General features: G+C 45.2%; 1 protein-coding gene across 1 annotated transcript in view; it reads left to right on the top strand.

Annotated features, from left to right (window-relative positions):
- ANKDD1B (ankyrin repeat and death domain containing 1B) overlaps positions 1–20,532 on the top strand; it is a 516,198-nt gene that overhangs the window by 102,964 nt on the left and 392,702 nt on the right. The gene's annotated exons all lie outside the window — the stretch shown is intronic.

Here is a 20,532-nt window from a genome sequence, read left to right as displayed (position 1 = left end):
CAAAAATAAAATAGCATGATTTTTGAGTCTTTTTGTAACATTTTTCAGGCCACAAAGACCAGCCATAAAACTAACCACAAGAGGTCCCCTCACTCCAGCAGTGATTGGTGGTTGTGTCGGAGTAAAAGACTGTGAATACGACGCTGTTTTGAGCGGTTTCACTGTAATTGTTGACATTTATTTGCAAAAAATAAAATGTTTTAAAGTTGTACAAGATTTTTTTAGAGGTGTTGTTCATATCCCCAGTAGGGAGGGTGAAATGACACCATCCGTAGGTACTGTGGGTCATTATATGGCAATAAATGTAAGTCTTCACAAATGTGTTTAGCTTGGTCAATGGTACAAGATTACAGAAAAGGAAGATTCATTGAGATTCCCACAATATGGCACATTTAATTTGTGAATTATTGAAAATTTGAGGAGGATACTGCATGAAATGAAACGACCTCCTAGATCTGCACAAACCTGCACAATATGAAGAACTTAATTCTTGGGAATTAGCTTCCCATTCGAGGATTAAAGAGAAATATCAGGGCAGAGGAAGAATGCTATACATACTTATGCAGATGCTAAATGGGATGTTGAGCACAGGAGGTGTAGAACGGATATGATAGAAGGGGTTAAGCTGTATCCGGCTTTAAGCACAGATGGGACTGAGAGTTAAGGGGAACAAACAACAATTTGAAAACAGAAAGAGAAGAAACAAAGAGAGCCCGATGACATGAGTATGTACAGTGATGATTCTGGAGATAGTCTTCTAGATGTTTACGTCCACCCCCGTACAATGGATCTAAAAGTGAGGATGGGGACAATGGTACTGGAAGCAGTGACGTAATTTCCATTCCTACTGCACCAGCAAGAACAGCTTCCAGTCCTGTGGAACCTATTCCCAATAGTGTGCCTTGTGAACCAAGAATAGACGGTTTGAGAGGATGTGTCTCAGTTAATCCATCTGTGAGTATTGTCAATGCCCTTACCTTTGCAGTAACTATCGGTTCAATAGTTCCTATTTATAAATCAGAAGGCTCTGGGAGAAATGCATATAATGTAGCTGTTCTCAACATACTACTCCTGTATGGGAACCACCTCTAAATTTGGGAAATGGTGCTCAAAGAAGTGATTTCACACCCAGGGTTCCTGCGGTAACTAGAATCATTAGTGCAAAGGCTATAGCTGAATGGGTGCAATTATTTTATGGAAGCACTCCATCTAAAGAGAGTACAAGTACAGACGTGAGTCAGGGAACAATTCCATCGACACCAAGAGAAAAGACTCTGGATGTAGCAAAGCTGACAGTACATTTGGATGTAATGGTTGTTGGAAACCTTGGTCTAGAACAATTAGAGACTTACGAAGAAAATGAGCTCACATTCATAAGTAGGGATATCACTAAGCGAGTGTGCTTCAGTGAGTAAGACATTGCTGAAATGGGAACTCCAAGACTAAAAACTCAGATTAAAGGACTAATTCAGAATATTAGGAAATGGAATGAGTTTAGTGGGAGATTAAATGGGCGAAAAAGAAAGAAGTAAAGAAACCTTCAGGTGAAATCCCTCCAAATGGATCAGAGGGAGGTGTTAAAAACTTCCCACTGAGAGAAGTGCCTGGTGGAGGCTATGTACATGTGCTGTGGAGTAGAAATGACCTTGCATCATTTACAAATGAATTCCCAGAATTACGAGAAAAGCCAGTGGAATGGTATAAACAGGTCGAAAGGTTTGTGAATCTTTTGCAGGTGTTATGAGTTGATTTGAACACATTGTCATTGTTGTTCAGAGTGACATGGATGGAATGTAAGATAGCTGTTCAGTGGCCCAAAACGGAGCCAACTACAAATGCGACAACTAAGGGTCCTTCACCGCTGGTTATGAAGAAAAATAAGGAGGGCATGACATTCCTGAAAGGGAAAGTGCCTCCTTAGGATGTTGATTGGGTGAAGATTGATCTAACAACTCAAGAACCGAAGGAGCCGATACATGCTTACTATGAGAGATTGTTGCAGGCTTTCATACAGAACAGTGGTAGGGAGACGTTAGAAACAAAGGATATGGGGCATTTTATGTCAAGGTTTGTGACAGGATTGAGGCCCGAAATTAGTCTGATGATTCAGCAGCATTTGATTTGTTGGCAGAACAAGTCGATTGATGAGATTTTGCAGTATGCCAAGTTTTGTTTTGATGAAATAGAATAGAAAAAAATAAAGGAAAAGCTGATGGTTGCCCAGATTATAGCAGTCCAAAGAACTAGCCTGATGTCCATAGTTGTAAACAATGCAGGTGCAATGCAAGGTGTGTAACAACAGCCACAGAATACAATGCAAGGTAGAGGTTGGGGAGCCCCAATAGATCCTGGTACAGGAATGGATGTAAATAGCCTAAAAAAAGAACTCCTTGTCACCTGTGCAATAAGATGGTGCTTTGGAAGCGGAAAAGTTGTTTAAATCCAGCTAATCAGGTCCAAAATGTAGGATTTGTGCCTTCTCAGAATAATAATTCTAACCAGATGCAGGGTGTGCAAAGACCCCGGAATCAAAAAATTTCTGTTTTTCAAGCATCAATAATGCAAATTCCTCAAACTCCGATGCCACAGCAAAATTCTGTTGGACCTCAACAAAAGATGAATCAGGGTTTGAGAATGAATGCGAATCCGAAAAAAAGATAATATGTTTCAACAGTTTCCCTTATTTGATTCATTTGCGAGAAATGGCTCTGATCAGTCAGTCTAGTGGTGTCTGAGAGGGGAGGAAGATTGCGAACTTGGCACAGCTTTGAGGTAGACCAGAGGGATCCATTCATAGGTAGTGAAGTGGATGGTTGTCCTGGGTCATTTTTGGTTGATACTGGTGCTACCCATTCTACTTCGAGAACAGTAGAAGTCCCAAACCTTCCCCTCTTGGGAACGATGAAAGTTGTTGGTGTAAGGAATAAACAAAAGTCCGCCCAAGAAACCACCCATGTGTCAGTGAAAATAGTATCTTTTGAGAATAAACACAAGTTCATAGTATGTGATCGCAGTCCAGTGATTCTCCTGGGAAGAGATTTGCTTTCTAAGATAAACTGTGTTATCTTCTGTACTCCTAATGGAATAGAAGTGCGAACCCAAGATGAGGATGCTGCCTTTATATTAATGAAATGTGAATCAAGTTGCATGTTACAGGTATTGCTAACAGTGGATGATTTGCCCTCAGACTTGAGCGAGACTGTCACAAATGAATTGTGTGATTTTTCAGGACAAGGCATCAGATTGATAAAAGGCGTAGAACCTGTCCAAATCACTGTTAAAGCTAATTTTGAATTCCTGAGAATGCCACAATATAACTTGACATGCAAAACGATTGTTGGAATAACTCCTGTAATCAAGTCCATGATACAACAGTGAATTCTGAAGTAGATAATGAGAGGGTCTTCAGAAACCAAGTGGGAAATACATATTTGTGCAAGATATTAGGAAAATAAATAACCTTGTTGTTCCTTGTTGCCCCATGGTACTGAATCCAGCTGTAGTATTGTTTCTGATTCCATGTGAGGCAGAGTGGTTCACTGTCACTGACTTGTGCCAGGCCTTATTTTCGATACCCTTGGATAAGGACAGTCATTCCTTTTTGCATTCCGGCTCAGAAACAGGGTCTTAATGTGGTGTTATGTCCCACAAGCGTGTGCTGAATAGCCATCAATCTTTAATCAGATTCTAAAGAAAAATCTTGAAACTTTGGTCATGCCTTGGAATTCAGTCCTGATCTGGTATATCAACGACCTGATGATAGCGCTGAATACTCAAGAAGCTTGCAAACAGGATACTATTGCATTACTAAACCACCTCACTGAGAATGGACATAAAGTGTCCCCAGGAAAGTTACAATACTGTCAAAATGAAGTCCAATATCTTGTACATCACACTGAAAAAGGAGCGAGAAAAGACTCACAAGAGAGAATCGCTGCCATACTGAAAATGAGTAAGTCAACTACACAAAGAGAAGTCAGGATTTGTTTGGGAATGGTAGGCTACTGTAGACAGTGGATACCCAACTTTTCCCTGGTAGCTAAGCCTTTACAGAGGCTGACACAAAAGGATGTGTCTGATCCAGTACCATGGGACAACGATTGCCTTGTTGCGTTTCTAGAGCTGAGAGAATGTCTCTGTCGTGCCCCGGCTGTAGGGATGCCTGATTACAATAAATCTTTTGCACTTTTCTGCAGTGAGAGGGAGGGCTGTGCTCTCTCAGTGCTGACTCAAACGCATTGAAATGCTAAGAGACCAGTGGCATATTTTTCAGCCACATTAGATCCTATTTCTTCTTCTTTACCTGACTGCCTAAAATCTGTAGCAGCAGTTAGTACAAGCATTGAGAGGTGTGTGAATATTGCTATGGATCATCCATTAACTGTATACAGGCCTCATTCAGTTGAGCTTTTGCTAACTAGAACCAGAACACAAGATCTTACCAGTAGCCGACTTACTAAGTATGAGCAGATAGTGCTAGCTCCAGAGAATGTGACGATTAAACACTGGAATTCTGAATCCTGCTGCTCTGTTGCCATTACCGAATCAGGAAACTGTTGAATATTGTGAATGGGACCACGATTGTCTAGATGTTGCTGAACTATGCACCAACCCGAGACCAGACATCCAAGATGAACCATTGCCTGAATCTGATTATGTCCTTTATGTTGATGGTTCATGTTTGAGAGATGATGGAAGAAGTCTCAGAGCAGCATATGCTGTATGTACTCTTCCTGGCTTCAATCATATCCTCAGCTCAAGTTGCTCTTATTATAGCATGTTATGTTTCTGATCAATTGAAAGTGACAAACTTTGCTAATAGTCAGTATGGCTTAGGTATTGTTCTTGACTTTGAACAGCTGTGGTCTCAGAGGGGATTTATGACGTCCTCTGAATCTCTGATCTGGAACAGCAAACAAGTAAGGAACATTCTCGAAGCATCACAATGGCCTGAACAAGTCACAGTGGTTAAGTGCCCTGCACATTGTTTTGGAGGTGATCATGTGACTTTGGGCATTAAGTACTCAGAAAAGGTTGCCAAATACTGTACTTACAATGTTTATACTTTTAATGATGAATTTACAAATTAGGGAATGAATTATATTAACTTTAACCTTTTGTTGACAACAGTTGATATCTAGTATTAAGTGAAAAGGCTTCAAGAGGAAGTGTCTGAGGAAGAACAGCAGAGTTGGGTCAGAGCAGGCTGTGTTAAAAGAGATGACGACATTTGGGTTTCAATGGATGGAAAACCAGTGTTGCCATATAGTCTGTTACCTCCTCTGGTTAGGTACTTCCATGGTCCAGGCCATGTTGGTAGGAATGCTGTGGTGAGACTGTTTAGGCAGACTTGGTTCAATCCAAAATGTAGGTTGATGGCTGAAGCGCTTTGTTGTTTGTCAACAGAACAATGTTGAAATGAGAACTGCAGACACACTGAGTCACACAGGAAGGTCAGGAAGGCCTTTTAACAGAATTCAGATGGTTTCATTGAGATGCCTGTGTGTAATGGATTGAGGTATGCTTTGATAATTCTATGCATCTTTTCCCGATGGGTCGAAGCATACCCAACTAGGTGAAATGATAGCTTCACTGCAGCTAAACTTGTTGTTGAGAAAACTCATCCCATGATTCGGTATACTAATCTCTTTGGAATCAGATTGAGGAACTCATTTCAACAATGAGGTTCTAAAATTGTTGTATGCAGCACTGCAGACGGAACAGCGATTGCATTGCAGCTATAGACCAGAGGCTTCTGGTCTTGTGGAGCAGGTGAATGGTACGTCAAGATCCAGATTGTCAAGAGTGTGTGCTTCAGCATCATTGAAATGGCCTGATCCTTTACCTCTTATGTTGATGGGTCTTCAGAGTGTACCTGATCGTAAGACTGGTCTGTCCCCCCATGAAATCATAATGGGGAGGGCGATGAGACTGCCAGTGTTTCCTGCGAAAGCACTTGTGAACATCACTAATGACATAGACCCAGACTATTGCAAAGGACTAGCTGATGTGGTGCCTCCTGTGTTTCATCAAGTTGGAGCAGCCATAATGTCTCTGAATCAAGAGCAGTGCTTTGACATAAATCCCGGTGTTTGGGTCTTGGTGAAGAAACACTTCAGAAAAAACGTGTCTGGAACTTTTTTGGCGTGGCCATACAAGTTGATCCTAATTACCACAGCAGCTGTGAAGTGTGGAGGTCTCCCCAACTGAATCCACACTTCCCATACTTGCAGAGTTGAGTGTCCCCTCGATACAACAACGCCTGTCCCAGAAGAGCCAGTGGTACAAAAAAGACAAAAGAGGCAGGTAAGCCAAGCTGTCAGGGACCAAACTGAGCTACAAACAATACTTGGTCATGCAGAAGGGGGTCTTGCAAAAGTCACAACTGAGACCAAAACAGAGAAAAATGAACTTTGTCCTGTGGTGAATGAGTTGGACTCAGAAGAAGACCCTTAAGAAGAGACTAGTGCTGGGAGAATGTGAGTTGAAGCTGGAGACCATTGGCCCAGAAGACAAACAAGGGGAAAAGTGAGTGTGTTTAAAGAACGAGCGCCACCAACGATTGCTGAAGAAACAGAAAGATCAGACCTGAGTGAAACAGAAGATGAAAGTTTGACACTGAGAAAGTCAATAAGAACAAAAGTGCCTAGTCGCAAGTATTCTTCATCTGAGTAGACCTACTTTGCAAATGACACAGTCATAGATAAAGAATTCTAGGAATCTTGTCATAGACTAAATGAAGTAGTTGAACTGCACATTGAATTCTTATTGTCATTGATAAGCTTGGATTGTGTTTAAGTTAAACACATTTACATTGACTGCGATAGGGAACTGATAAGACTACCTAGGCCCAAGTAGAAGAAAAAGAAGGGTTGTCATTTGGAAGAACATAGATTAGGGCTAGGGAAGTCTCATGGATATTTATGCATTGCTGCTAGACAAACTTTGAACATTTGAACTCTGTTTGCTGTTTGCATTGTTGACTTCAACAAAACAATACTTGCTGTTGTGCTATATATATTTTAAAAGAAAAAAATCTGAATCAAAAGATGTAATGGAGCCAAATAAGAAAAAACAGATGTAGATACAAGTTAGGTGCTTTATCACTTATTTCTCTAAGAGTATTAGTAGTGTTGCTAATAGGAGCGTTTTCCTCTACACATCCTGTAGGGATGCTATCCCCTAGTGTTACCCCGCAAAGTATTAGTCCTGAAGACAATAGTAACTAGATGTTAGATGAGAAAGTATTACACTTAGATGAGTTTAGAGCAGATTATTCAGCAAATGTATATTTTGAATTGTTGCATGAATACATTAATACAATGAATGCAAGGGACTGTTAGATTTGTACACAGACACATGATTCTGTGTCAGAAGGTATCACATTTCATCATATTCCCTTAACCTATGGTATTTCTCGAAGTCTGTTTTTAGGCATATTTTACAATTAGGTACGTTTTCAATATTATTTCTGAAATTATGAGCTTGTGTTGCCAGGAGTCCCTTTGTTTAAGCATCAGAGTAAGAATCCTTATTTTAAAGGATCAGAACTTGGAGGGAAATATTTATTTCCACTGAGATCGTTAGACACTACATATGCACAAAGACACAATTTGACCTGTTCAGTGACTGAGATTGAGAAGAAATCCCCAAATTTAGTTGAGGAGGGAACTAGAAACCAAATCCAAAACAGATAAAACCTTAATTCACAACATCCATGGAAGAAGGAGGAAATAAGTGCAAATGAATTTATCAGCTTTAATTTTAGACTGGCAGCACAATGGGAAGTTGTACATACATATTGATCAGAACCTATATAAATCCATTGTTCATAGGCAAGAGTGATAGTGAGTATGTCTTTGATGTCAGAGGAAAGAGTGAATTCTTTTTGGATGGAAAGGATCCTGTGATCCGTGGAGTGTTTTTATCTGTGGACAGTATGCATATTTTAAGTTGCCAAAAGGATGGCATGGTACGTGTTATTTAGGGATAGTATTTCCAAAGATCTATCATGTGGAACATTTTAAAATCCTGTGTGGGAGACGAAACATGAAACTGAGCGAGGAGCTAGTGCCGCAGAAATAGTGGGAGATATTTTTGGTGCAATGATTCCATCAGTGAGAGTGATTTTAAATGATCTGAAGATTAGAAAGCTGTCTACGATAGTGGATAAATTAGATACTAGCACAGCAAAATCATTGTTGTTGATAAACACAAAGATGGTAGCAAAAAGATCAATAGTTTTGCAAAATTGTCCTGTGTTAGTTTTTTGCCACAAAGAGGCGGAGTCTGTTGAATTTTGAAAGTTCAACAAATTTGTACCTATAGTCCAGATAAAAGTAAGGATTTGCAGAAGTATATCCAGAAAATGTCAGGATTGACGAAAGATTTGAAAGAGTTAGAAGTGACTGGTGCATGGGAAGCTTTTGGAGATGGATTTTCTGCCATACGCTCATGATTTGGTAACTTGGGAAGTGGAGTTGTAGATTTTGCATTGAGGCCATTGTTGGTCATTTCAATGGTGGCAATAGTTTTGTGGGTTGGATACAAAGGCCCTCATTTGGACCTTGGCTGTATATATTGCCTACCGCTGCGGCGACGGCCACAAAAAGACCGTCGCTGTGGCTACTAGCCATCTGCTGTATCATGACCACAGCCGGATTTCCGTCAGAAGGATGGTGGAAATACGGCTCTGACCATGCCGGCGGATGGCGTTAAGGTGGCGCTGCTGCCACCAGCAGCGCCACGCCAGTAGACCGCAGCCGTATTATGAAAATTAGTACAGCCTGGTGGTGTTCTGCTCGCAGATGCTGCTACTGGCAGCAGCGCCCCATCTCCTGCTGGAGGACCCCCTGAACACAGGTAAGTGGGTGCTCTGACAGGGGAGGGGTGGAGGGGTGTTGTGTGTGGGGGTGTGTGTATGTCTGTGTGCGTGTATGTGGGTGGGTGTTGCGTGTTGTATGTGTGTGCATCTCTGGGGATGTGGGTGCGTGTATGTTGAGTTGTGTGAATGCGTGTCTGCGTGTATGTATGTAAGTGTGTGTGGATGTGTGTGTTAATGGATGTATGCATGCGTGGATGAATGTGGGAATGGCTGTGTGTATGCATGTGTGCGTGTGTGAAGTGAGGGGTGTGTATGAAGAGGGGTCTGGGGAGGGAGGGGGGTGGGAGGAAACCTGTGGAGGGGGAGGGGGGCAGGGAAGACCCCTATCAGTGACAGGGAAGAGGTTCCCTGTCACTGATAGTGCCTACCGCCACTATGGCGGTGAGTATGTCACAAAAACCATGGCGGTAGGCGGGGGTCATAATCCTGCAGACGGCCAAGTGACGGTTGCCCGGCTGGAGATTGAAGTCTCCAGCCTGATGGCTGTTACCGCCGTGGCTTCAGCCAAATCGCCAATGTCATAATATGGAGGAAAGTACTGCCAGCATGTTGGCAGTACTTTCTTCCAAATTACCGCCATAATGACCCCCATAATCTTTTGGAAGAGAAGAAAAATTCGGAAGGGTCAGAAGAGATGAAAACACTTCCCTTTCCCATACACGGTAGAGTGAGGTTCCATCTAGATGACCACGACTGCATGCTGTCTGACTTCGTTAAAGCTGCTTGCTGAGACCACCGGCTCCTAGCCCACATGGGGATGGTTCTTTATAGATAATAGGCCTCTTCACTACTGTCATACTCAGGTATGGGGGATGATGTCATCCAAGGGGGGAATCCTGAAGGACAGATTATGGCTTTGTTGCGTAGGCTCTCATTATTCTAATGAGACTACTGGATTTCGAGTGGCAGAATCATCTGGGGTGTGGGAGACTGAGTCTGACCCACTACAGGTGACACCTGTCGCTCCAATCCGGGTTCTGCTCCGGCTAATTAGCAGTTCCTCATCTCCACCCAAAGGTGGGATGATTGGGCAGCCGAGCGCATGACATAACTGGTTTCTCAGGGAAGCCGTGGTCACTCAGATCTTATCCATTTCTCTCATTTACATTAGTCTCACATAGACAATGACAAACAGAGGCAGTATATATTTCAATAATGCTTTAATAAAGCGACAGCATCTTAGATAGCAAAGCGTAGACTGCAATAACCAGGACGATACAGCATGACAAGATTAAAATTGTGACAAGGAAAGTAAAACATAAAAATAATGCTACCATATTGTCACTAGGGTCAACAGACTAATCCCTACCTAGGCTGTGATAGGGCACAGCATGTTAAGCTCTAATTCTGCCCTTCAGGTTCCCCCGGGAAGACATCATCCCCCATACCTGAGCAAAGGCCTGAAGTCTGCAAAACAGCTATAGCGAAGCAATCGGCAATCAGCATGCAGTTGTGGTTCTCTGGCTGGAATCTCCCTCTATTGTGTAAGGGACAGGGACATGTTTTTATAATAAAACATCTGCTGTTCTGAGAAAATGTCCCTATGTAAGAATGTGTATTTTCTATGAATATCAGAGACTAAACTTATACCAAGTTCACCGGCAACCTATCTTACTGCAGCCTTAGAAGAAGCATAGAGTGAGCAAGAATGTCATGTTTGAGAACAGAGTGCTGGCCTAGGCAAAAACAGTCAGATAGAGAGAAGATAAAACAAGACCGTAAAAGTGGCTACTGTAGCAATAATAAAGTGAAGTCAAATCAAATATATCTACGTTAAAGTGCACAGCAGCAGGCCTAGTATGTTAAAATAACTTGCATGGAGCTATAACTAAAATGGCTACACAACAACTTATCCTGCTGTGCTCTAACCTAGTTTAGGTAGGAATTGCATATATTGTGCATAGTAACAGTATGGTGGGACTTATCCTGTGTTTCACTTTTCTTGCCACCACTTTGCTTCTATCATCTTTCATCATTCTAATTATTGCACTTCATGGCTGTAGGAGGCTGGCCTGGCTTATAGTGGGTACCTTGTGATACTTACACCTTGTGCCAGGTCCAGTTATCCCTTATTAGTAGAATAGAGGTGTTTCTAGCTGCATAGGCTGATATAGGTAGCTATGGCAAAGCAGCTTAGGCTGAGACATGCAAAGCTCCTACTATACCACTTATATCATATAGCACAATATCATAAGAAAACACAATACTCAGAGTTACTAAAAATAAAGGTACTTTATTTTAGTGACAATATGCCAAAAGTATCTCAGAGGATACCCTCACTTAGGAGGTAAGTAATACACACAAATTATATGTACACAAACCCAAAACAGGTAAGTAACAGTAAGAAAAGTAGTGCAAACAATGTAGAATCACAATAGGATGCAATAGGTAGACATAGGCCTAGGGGCAACACAAACCATATACTGCAAAAGTGGAATACGCATCACAAATGGACCCCAGGCCTATGGGAGATTGTAGAGGGTCGCTGGGACTGTGAGAAAACAGTAAGGGTGTCCAAAATACCCCACCCCAAGACCCTGAAAAGTAGGAGTAAAGTTACCCTACTACCCCAGAAAGACAGTATAGTCGAGATAGGGGATTCTGCAAGAACCACAAGCACCAGCAAAACACTGAAGATGGATTCCTGGACCTGTAAAGGAAGGGGACCAAGTCCAAGAGTCATGAAAGTGTCCAGGAGGGGACAGGAGCCCACTAAACCCCGGATGAAGGTGCAACAGGGCTGCCTCTGGGTGGAAGAAGCCAAAAATTCTGCAACAACGAAAAGGGCTAGGAACTTCTCCTTTGGATGGAAGATGTCCCACGACGTGCTGGAGGTTGCAGAAGTGTTTCCATGCAGAAATACAGCAAACAAGCCTTGCTAGCTGCAAGAGTCGCAGTTGAGGATTTTGGGTGCTGCTGGGGACCAGGAAGGACCATGATGTCGCCCCTTGGAGGAGGAGACAGATGGGGCGCTCAGCAACTCAGAGAGCCCCTGCAGAAGCAGGCAGCACCCGCAGAAGTACCAGAACAGGCACTTAGAAGATCTGAGGACAGCGGTCGACTCAGAGTCACAAAGGAGGGTCCCACGACGTCGGAGTCCAATTCAGCGAGTTGGGCAATGCAGGACGGAGTGCTGGGGACCCAGGCTAGGCTGTGCACAAAGGAAGTCCCAGAAAAGTGCACAGAAGCCGGAGCAGCTGCAAATCACGCAGTACACAGGTTTGCTGTCTGGTGTGGGGAGGCAAGGACTTACCTCAACCAAACTTGGACTGAAGAGTCACTGGACTGTGGGAGTCACTTGGACAGAGTTGCTGAGTTCCAGGGACCACGCTCGTCATGCTGAGAGGGGACCCAGAGCACCAGTGATGCAGTCTTTTGGTGCCTGCGGTTGCAGGGGGAAGATTCCGTCGACCCACGAGAGATTTCTTCTTGGCTTCCAGTGCAGGGTGAAGGCAGACAGCCCTCAGAGCATGCACCACCAGGAAACAGTAGAGAAAGCTGGCAGGATGAGGCGCTACAATGTTGCTGGTAGTCGTCTTGCTACTTTGTTGCGGTTTTGCAGGCGTCCTGGAGCAGTCAGTGGTCGATCCTTGGCAGAATTCGAAGAGGGAAGTGCAGAGGAAGTCTGGTGAGCTCTTGCATTCGTTATCTGAGGAATAGCCCAGAGGAGAGACCCTAAATATCCAGAAAAGGAGGTTTGGCTACTAAGAAAGGAGGCTTGGCCACTGAGAGAGGTAAGCACCTATCAGAAGGGGCCTCTGACGTCACCTGCTGGCACTGGCCACTCAGAGCTGTCCATTTTGCCCCAACACCTCTGAATCCAAGATGGCAGAGGTCTGGGACACACTGGAGGAGCTCTGGGCACCTCCCCTGGGAGGTGCAGGTCAGGGGAGTGGTACTCCCCTTTCCTTTGTCCAGTTTCGCACCAGAGCAGGGCTGGGGGATCCCTGAACCGGTGTAGACTGGCTTATGCAGAGATGGGCACCATCTGTGCCCATCAAAGCATTTCCAGAGGCTGGGGGAGGCTACTCCTCCCCAGCCCTTCACACCTATTTCCAAAGGGAGAGGGCGTAACACCCTCTCTCAGAGGAAATCCTTTGTTCTGCCTTCCTGGGACTGGGCTGCCCAGACCCCAGGGGGGCAGAAACCTGTCTGAGGGGTTGGCAGCAGTAGCAGCTGCAGTGGAGACCCCGGAAAGGCAGTTTGGCAGTACCTGGGTTCTGTGATAGAGACCCGGGGATGCATGGAATTGTGCCATGTTCGGAGTTACCATTGTGACGCTACATATAGGTAGTGACCTATATGTAGTGCACGCGTGTAATGGTGTCCCCGCACTCACAAAGTCCGGGGAATTTGCCCTGAACAATGTGGGAGCACCTTGGCTAGTGCCAGGGTGCCCACACACTAAGTAACTTGGAACCTAACCTTCACCAAGTGAGGGTTAGACATATAGGTGACTTATAAGTTACTTATGTGCAGTGAAAATGGTTGTGAAATAATGTGGACGTTATTTCACTCAGGCTGCAGTGGCAGTCCTATGTAAGAATTGTCTGAGCTCCCTATGGGTGGCAAAAGAAATGCTGCAGCCCATAGGGATCTCCTGGAACCCCAATACCCTGGGTACCTAGGTACCATATACTAGGGAATTATACGGTTGTTCCAGTGTGCCAATCAGAATTGGTAAAATTAGTCACTAGCCTGCAGTGACAATTTTAAAGCAAAAAGAGAGCATAAACACTGAGGTTCTGGTTAGCCGAGCCTCAGTGATACAGTTAGGCACCACACAGGGAACACATATAGGCCACAAACTTATGAGCACTGGGGTCCTGGCTAGCAGGATCCCAGTGACACATATCAAACACACTGACAACATAGGGTTTTCACTATGAGCACTGGGCCCTGGCTAGCAAGATCCCAGTGAGACAGTGAAAACACCCTGACATGTACTCACAAACAGGCCAAAAGTTGGGGTAACAAGGCTAGAAAGAGGCTACCTTCCTACAATGGCATTTTATCTAAGGCAAAATTGATTCAATAAAACATTTTGAACCATTTTCTGCCTCTGTTTGTCTTTATATGTGTGTGAGACTAATGTAACTGAGAGAAAAGGATGAGATCTGATCCACCACGATTTCCCTGAGAAGTCATAATGCCATGTGCCCGGGTGCCACAAATGGTCCCTGCTCTTAGGCAGAGATGAGGTGCTGCTAGTTGACCAGAAATGGATTGGGCCGACAGTTGTCACATGGTGTGGGATTGAACTCACTTCCCACAATTCAGGTGATGCTGCCGGCCCAATCCAGCAGCCTCATTAGCATAATGAGAGCCAACGTGACAGTTGGATTTAACATTTTTAAGCAAGCTACATTTAATCATCATATTTAAAGAATGTTTGTGTTGTAATGTTTTAGGAGTATTGTTCTATATCATTATTTTGTATTTCCAGATAAGTAATGCATAGAATTCAATTAAACTGAAAGTATATTTGTGTTTCGTTAGCCCAGCTGGCGCGAAGGCCACACTTATTTTTCTGTGCTTAATCCTTAACGTGCATTTTGCTTTTGCATGTTTTTCCATGAGCTGCAGGTGTCAGGATCCGAAACTGAATTAATGTGGAGCCCATTGTGCTTGAAGGTCTGTGAGAAGCTCCACAAGGACAAAAGGAGTAACCTGGAATGATGGTCGTAACTTCTCGTTCCCTAAGGTAATGATAACTTGCGCCCCCGCCATGCACAGTTTTTTTTGTCAAAAATGCTACTGCAAATATTACATGAGTGCCGTACTTCATGGGGTAATTAGCAGTGCATGGCAAGGGTGCGAGTTATAGTTACCTAAGGGCACAAGTTATAGTTACATGAGATAACTCTAACTATAAGGTGAATTTCTATGGTTTTGTACATTTAAAACATGAGGCTATAACGTCCCTGTAACCTTTCATTTTTTACATGAATTTCTATGTTTTTTAAAATTCTGTTTCCTAACTATAACGTCCCTGCAACCTTTGGTATTTTCAGTGAATTTCTATATTTTTATTAACATAAAGTAATTTTCATTACTATACGTTAATCCAGCCATGCATGGCATTTGGCTGTGGACAGCGGCGGTTTGCCTGCAGGGCCAATGCCCTAAAACCACCCAACATTGCACCGTGCATGGCATGCGGCCAGTCTTTCTGGCTAACCATGCAATCCCACGCTGCACACAGCATTTGGACATGCACAGATGAAGTTGGCCACAGGTCTACGTTACCCCCCTCCCATGGCTGTTTTTGTCCCCCCGGAGCCCAGCGTTAATATATCTATTTTTTAGGAAGGGGGCCACGTGGCCCTCTTCCGATCTTGGCCCCAGGGACCCCATCCCCTTGGGCCCGGCCTTCTACAAAAATGTTTTATTGGGGAAGGGAGGGGCACGTGCCCCCCCCACCTGGCCAATTTCAGCTCTGGGGATGGACACCATCCCTCGGGGCCCAGCGTTCATTTTTTTAGGGGGGTAGGGGTGCTGCGTGGCCCCCCTCCCCAGGCTGATCTCGGCTTCGGGGACCCCATCTCCCAGGGCTCGGCCTAATCATTTTTTTTATTTTTCTCAGGCAGATCTTGGTCCAGGGGCCCAACCCCAGGGCCTGGCCATGTCACCTGGTGCCCCCCCAGGGCACTCAGTCAAAATGGGTGGGGACCGCAGGAGGAGCCGGAAGGCCCCCATGGTCCCAGCAATTCCCCTCCTCCTGTGGGAGCCATCATTGCTGTCACAGACAGGGAGCTGCTAAAGATGCAACTCCCTCTCTGTGAGAGCAATACTTTCCTCCGATTCCCTGCTTTCATCTCTGGATGTAGTGAAACAGAGGAAACCTCGGTTTCCAGCAAGTGACAGCTGTTTGACATCTCCCACTTGCTGGAACCGGAGTGTTTGCTCTGAGTTGATGGGAGCTGTCAAAGCTCCCGCCAAGTCAGAGCAAACAGCTGTATCCTGGGGATGGGCACCCAGGACATATTAGAAGCCGGCTCTTGAGTTTGGCGGTCCCCAGGGCCATTATTGGCAGTCGAAATGGGTGGGGACCGCAGGAGGAGCCGGAAGGCCCCCATGGTCCCAGCAATTCCCCGCCTCCTGTGGGAGCCGTCATTGCTGTCACAGACAGGGAGCTGCTAAAGATACAACTCCCTCTCTGTGAGAGCAATAGTTTCCTCTGATTCCCTGCTTTCATCTCTGGATGTAGTGAAACAGAGGAAACCTCCGCTTCCAGCAAGTGACAGCTGTTTGACATCTCTCACTTGCGGGAACCGGAGTGTTTGCTCTGAGTTCGTGGGAGCTATCAAAGCTCCCGCCAAGTCAGAGCAAACAGCTGTGTCCTGGGGAAGGGCTCCCAGGACATATCAGAAGCCGGCTCTTGAGGTTGGCGGTCCTCAGGGCCATTTTTGGCTCCATGAGGTGGGGTCGCTTGGCCTCCCTCCAACATTACAATGTGCCCCAAGGAGGTGGTGGTCCCTGGGGCGGGGGGTCCGCAACGGAACCCCTATCTTCTTTACATTCAGCCCCGGGGAGGTGGCGGTCCCCTGGACTGTGGGGGGCCCAGGTGGCCCCCGCATTTCATTCTATGTTTGCCCCGGGAATGTGGTGGTCCCCGGAGCTGCGGGGGGACCAGAAACCCCCTGCATTTAATACTATGTTTGGCCCTGAGGAGGTGGCTGTCCTCTGGACTGCTGTGGGTCTGGGTGCCCCCCCATTTAATATTACATTTGACTTCAGGGAGGTGGCAGTCCCAGGTACAGGAGGGGGGCCGGGCGCCCCCCCTGTAATCCTATATTTGGCCCCAGGGAAGTGACAGTCCCCAGGGCCCCCCCACCAACATTACAATTTCCCCCTACGGAGTGGGTGGTCCTGGGGAAGGGGGTCTGCAACAGATGCCCTATCTTCTTTACATTCATCTTCAGGGAGAGGGTGGTCCACTAGACTGTGGGGAGGGAAGGGTGGGTGACCCCCCTGCTCTTCATTGAATATTTGCCCCAGGGAGGTGGAGGTCCCCAGGGTTGTGGGGGAAGCTAGATGGCCTCCCTGCATTTCATTCTATGGTTGCCCTGGGGAGGTGGCAATCCCTGGGGCTCTGGGGGGACCAGACGCCCCCTGCATTTAATATTATGTGTGGCCCTGGGTAGGAGGCAGTCCTCAGGGCTGCTGGGTGGCCTCTCCTGCATTTAATACTATGTTTGACCACAGGGAGGTGGCGGTCCGATGGCCTGGAGGAGGTCCAGGCTGCCCCCCATTCAGTCCTATGTTTGGCCCCCAGGAGGTGGCAGTCCCTATGGCTGTGGGGGCTGAGTGCCTCGCACATTTTATAATATGTTTGGCCCCTGGGAGGTGACAGTTCATGGGGCTGCAGGGGGCTGGGCTGCCCCCCTTGTATTTCATTGAATGTTTGGCTCTGTGGAGGTGGTGGTCCCCGGGCCTGCAGGGGGGCCTGGTGCCCCCCCCATTTCATTCTATATTTGGTCCTGGGGAGGTGGCGCTCCCAGGGGCACACGGGGTTCACAGGATCCCCCCCTACTTCTATAAAAGCATTTTGCCCCAGGGAGGTAGTCCCTGGGGCACAGGACAGGCATGCGGCCCCCGCATTTATTGTAATAATCGACCCGGAGAAGTGCTGGTCCCTGGAGCTTCAGTAAGCCCAGGAGGGGAGTCCTGTGCACCCCCTCCTTATTTTTGACATGTACCCAGGACCTGGTCCTCCCAGGGCTTTATTAAAGCAAGTGTAGGAGGCCGCTCTTATTATTTTTTTTTACATTTTCACCTGATCCGTGGAGCTGGCACAGCTCTCAGTAAACAAATTGTTAAAAATGATTTTTTCCTGGGTGGGGGTGGGGGGTGAGGGAGGAGTCCCTCTGGGACCCCTGCACCAGAGCTAAGGGGTCAGGGTGTCCCTAACCTGGCTCCTTTTCTTTTTTTAAATCTTTTTTCCACAATGGCTACCAACACGTCCTTGTTGAAGCTTTGGCAGCCAATCAGATCTCAGCACAAGCTCAGGGGGGTTTGTGGAGCCTTTGCGTCCCTATATATACAAATTCGTTTTTTCTCTAATTTCAAAAACTACTGAGCGAATTTACACCAAATAACAAACAAGTTGCTTTCTAGACTAAGAGCTACCTTTCTGCCAAATTTGGTGTAATTTTGTCCAGTGGTTTGGGCAATATTCCTGTTCAAAATCCTTATGGAAAAAAGTCTGAGCAAAAAGTGTTATCCCCCCCCTTTTTTTTAATGGTTCCCACTTGATGGATCACCCTGAAGCTTTCAGGCAGCAGCTGAAGTGAGATCATATTTTTTGGGGAAATTATGTGAAGATTCATCAAACGGCACCAAAGTTATTAGCAAAACAAAAAATGCTCTTTCTATAGAAACTAGGTCCTAACTATAACTACCTAGTGGCGAGCACCACTTGAGTTTTATATATATATATATATATATATATATATAAATATATATATATATATATATATATACACACACACACACATATATATACATATATATATATATATATTGTCATGTGTGTGTATGTATAATAAACACATTATAAAAAATATGCACTGTAAGGATTGCATTGCAAATGTAATCTACATTGTGGTGCATTACAAAGGTTTGTAAAAAAATTTACTGTGATGTCCCACGCTGTAAATGTATTTGTGGTAATGTTTGATAACCGTGAAATTCTCTATGTTTACTAGCTACCTCTCTTCCTATACCTCACCTATCTCTCGTTGTAGCATTTCTCTCGCTACGTATAGTGCTTGCCTCTTTACCACACTCTATACTTCTCTGTCTTTACCTTACAATGTCTACCTTGTATCTCTCCCTCTTCTTCTTCCTTCTCTTTCTACAAGTTTCTACATCACTTTTCTCTGCTTCATCTCTCTACCTCTCTCCCTTTTTGCATCTCATCTATTCATGACTCTCCAATAACTAAATCCCTACCCTTGTCCCTACCTCTGCTCTCTATCTCTCTTTCTCTTTGACTGCCTCTGCCACCCCCCACTTCTTCACCTATTGTACTGTTCATGTTCATGCTTCTCTCCTTACTGCACTTCACCTCTTCAACATCACCAACATCTCTTTACCGCTGTATTTATTTCTATATCTCTTTGTATCCATCTCCTTTACATCTGTTATTTTTCTGTTTACCTCACTTCTTTCCACCACATCTCTTTAAGTACACCTCTCTGTACTGTATCTCTATATTGTCTAACAGCCTCTACTTTGCCTCTGACTCTCTGAACGTATCTCTACATCGGTACCACTTTACCCATCCTCTCGTTGTCAACTCTGCCTACCTCAGACCTATATCTACACGTCACTACTCTGATTGTATCTCACCTCCCTGTACTTCTTTTCCATCACTATCACCAGTCTTTCGACCTCATTTTTATGTACCTCGCCTACTTAGCTCCTTTCTGTCCTTTTATCTTACCCCCTTTCTTCTCATCATCACTCTGTAATGCCTCTACCTAACAACTGTCTTACTATCTCCTCTCTCTAATCCACCCTCTCTCACTATCCCTCAGTACTTAACCTTTCAGTGTACGTCATCATCTATTTGGTACCCTGCTTCACCATTCCCTCCCTTCAAAACGCTGTTCCCTCTAACACCTCTCTCTTGCTATCAATGATTTCCTGCGACCTCTGTTTATCTGCATATTTGTTGCTATCATTACCCCGTCTCTTACATCTCTGTTTGCATGTACTTCTCTAAGTCAGCTCATCCTCTGTGCTTCATCTGCCTGACAATACCTTAACGCTCTGTCTTTGCCCACAGTCTCGCTACCATTTTATCAACCTCATCTCTTGCTCAGTACCTCACCTGACTCCCTACTTGACCTCTTGACTCTGCACACCTCATCTCTTTCTACCATTCACCCCTCTCTTTCTTGCTGCTTCCCTTTTCTACTTACTAGTCCTGCCTTTCTGGGCCTCACTTCTCACATTGCCATCTCTACCAGTACCTTACCTCTCTCTCTCTACCTTTCAATTCCTTATTCTTCACTCACTAACTCACCGCTGTATTCGTCTATCTCACATTTGTCTCTTCCCCACCCCTTTGAGTACCCGAACCCTCTCCTGAAAGCCCTCTGTTTTAGTACAGTCAAAAGGTCTTGGCTAACGCCAGATCTGAAAATGGAAGGTTTCAATTCCATAAGGCTTCCAACCCCTCCAACAAGCAGCTCCCAGTCACTCTGCCATCTCTCTGTTCCCATCATCCAATATGTGCACTTGGCTGTCTTTTCCAGAGGTGGCTCCTCCATTAGGGTGGGGCAGCGTCGCCCCCCCTGCCCCCCCAACAGTGGCAGCTGCAAACCTTTGACCAAAAAATGGTAATAAACTGTGTTTATTATCGTTTTTTGGTAAAAGGAGCGGGACCACGGGGTGACGAGCAGTGAGGGGGAGTGCATAGCACTCCTACTCAGAACGCATGTGTGTTTGGCCCGCCGTCTCGGGCCAGCCAAACACACATGCGCAGTGGGCTCTCTTGAGCCCAGTCCCCCCGCGCGCCGCCCCGCCCCTTCTGCTTGCTGCGAGCCGCGACTGGTCTTTTGTGTTGTGGCCCTCAAGTGCACACAAATCTCTGAAAGTATTATTTCGACTATATAACTTCAGTTTCTTTTTTTCAA

Source organism: Pleurodeles waltl, chromosome 1_1 (genome assembly GCF_031143425.1).
Source record: "Pleurodeles waltl isolate 20211129_DDA chromosome 1_1, aPleWal1.hap1.20221129, whole genome shotgun sequence".
NCBI classification, from domain to species: domain Eukaryota; kingdom Metazoa; phylum Chordata; class Amphibia; order Caudata; family Salamandridae; genus Pleurodeles; species Pleurodeles waltl.
This window is presented reverse-complemented; position numbering and strand designations above follow the sequence as displayed.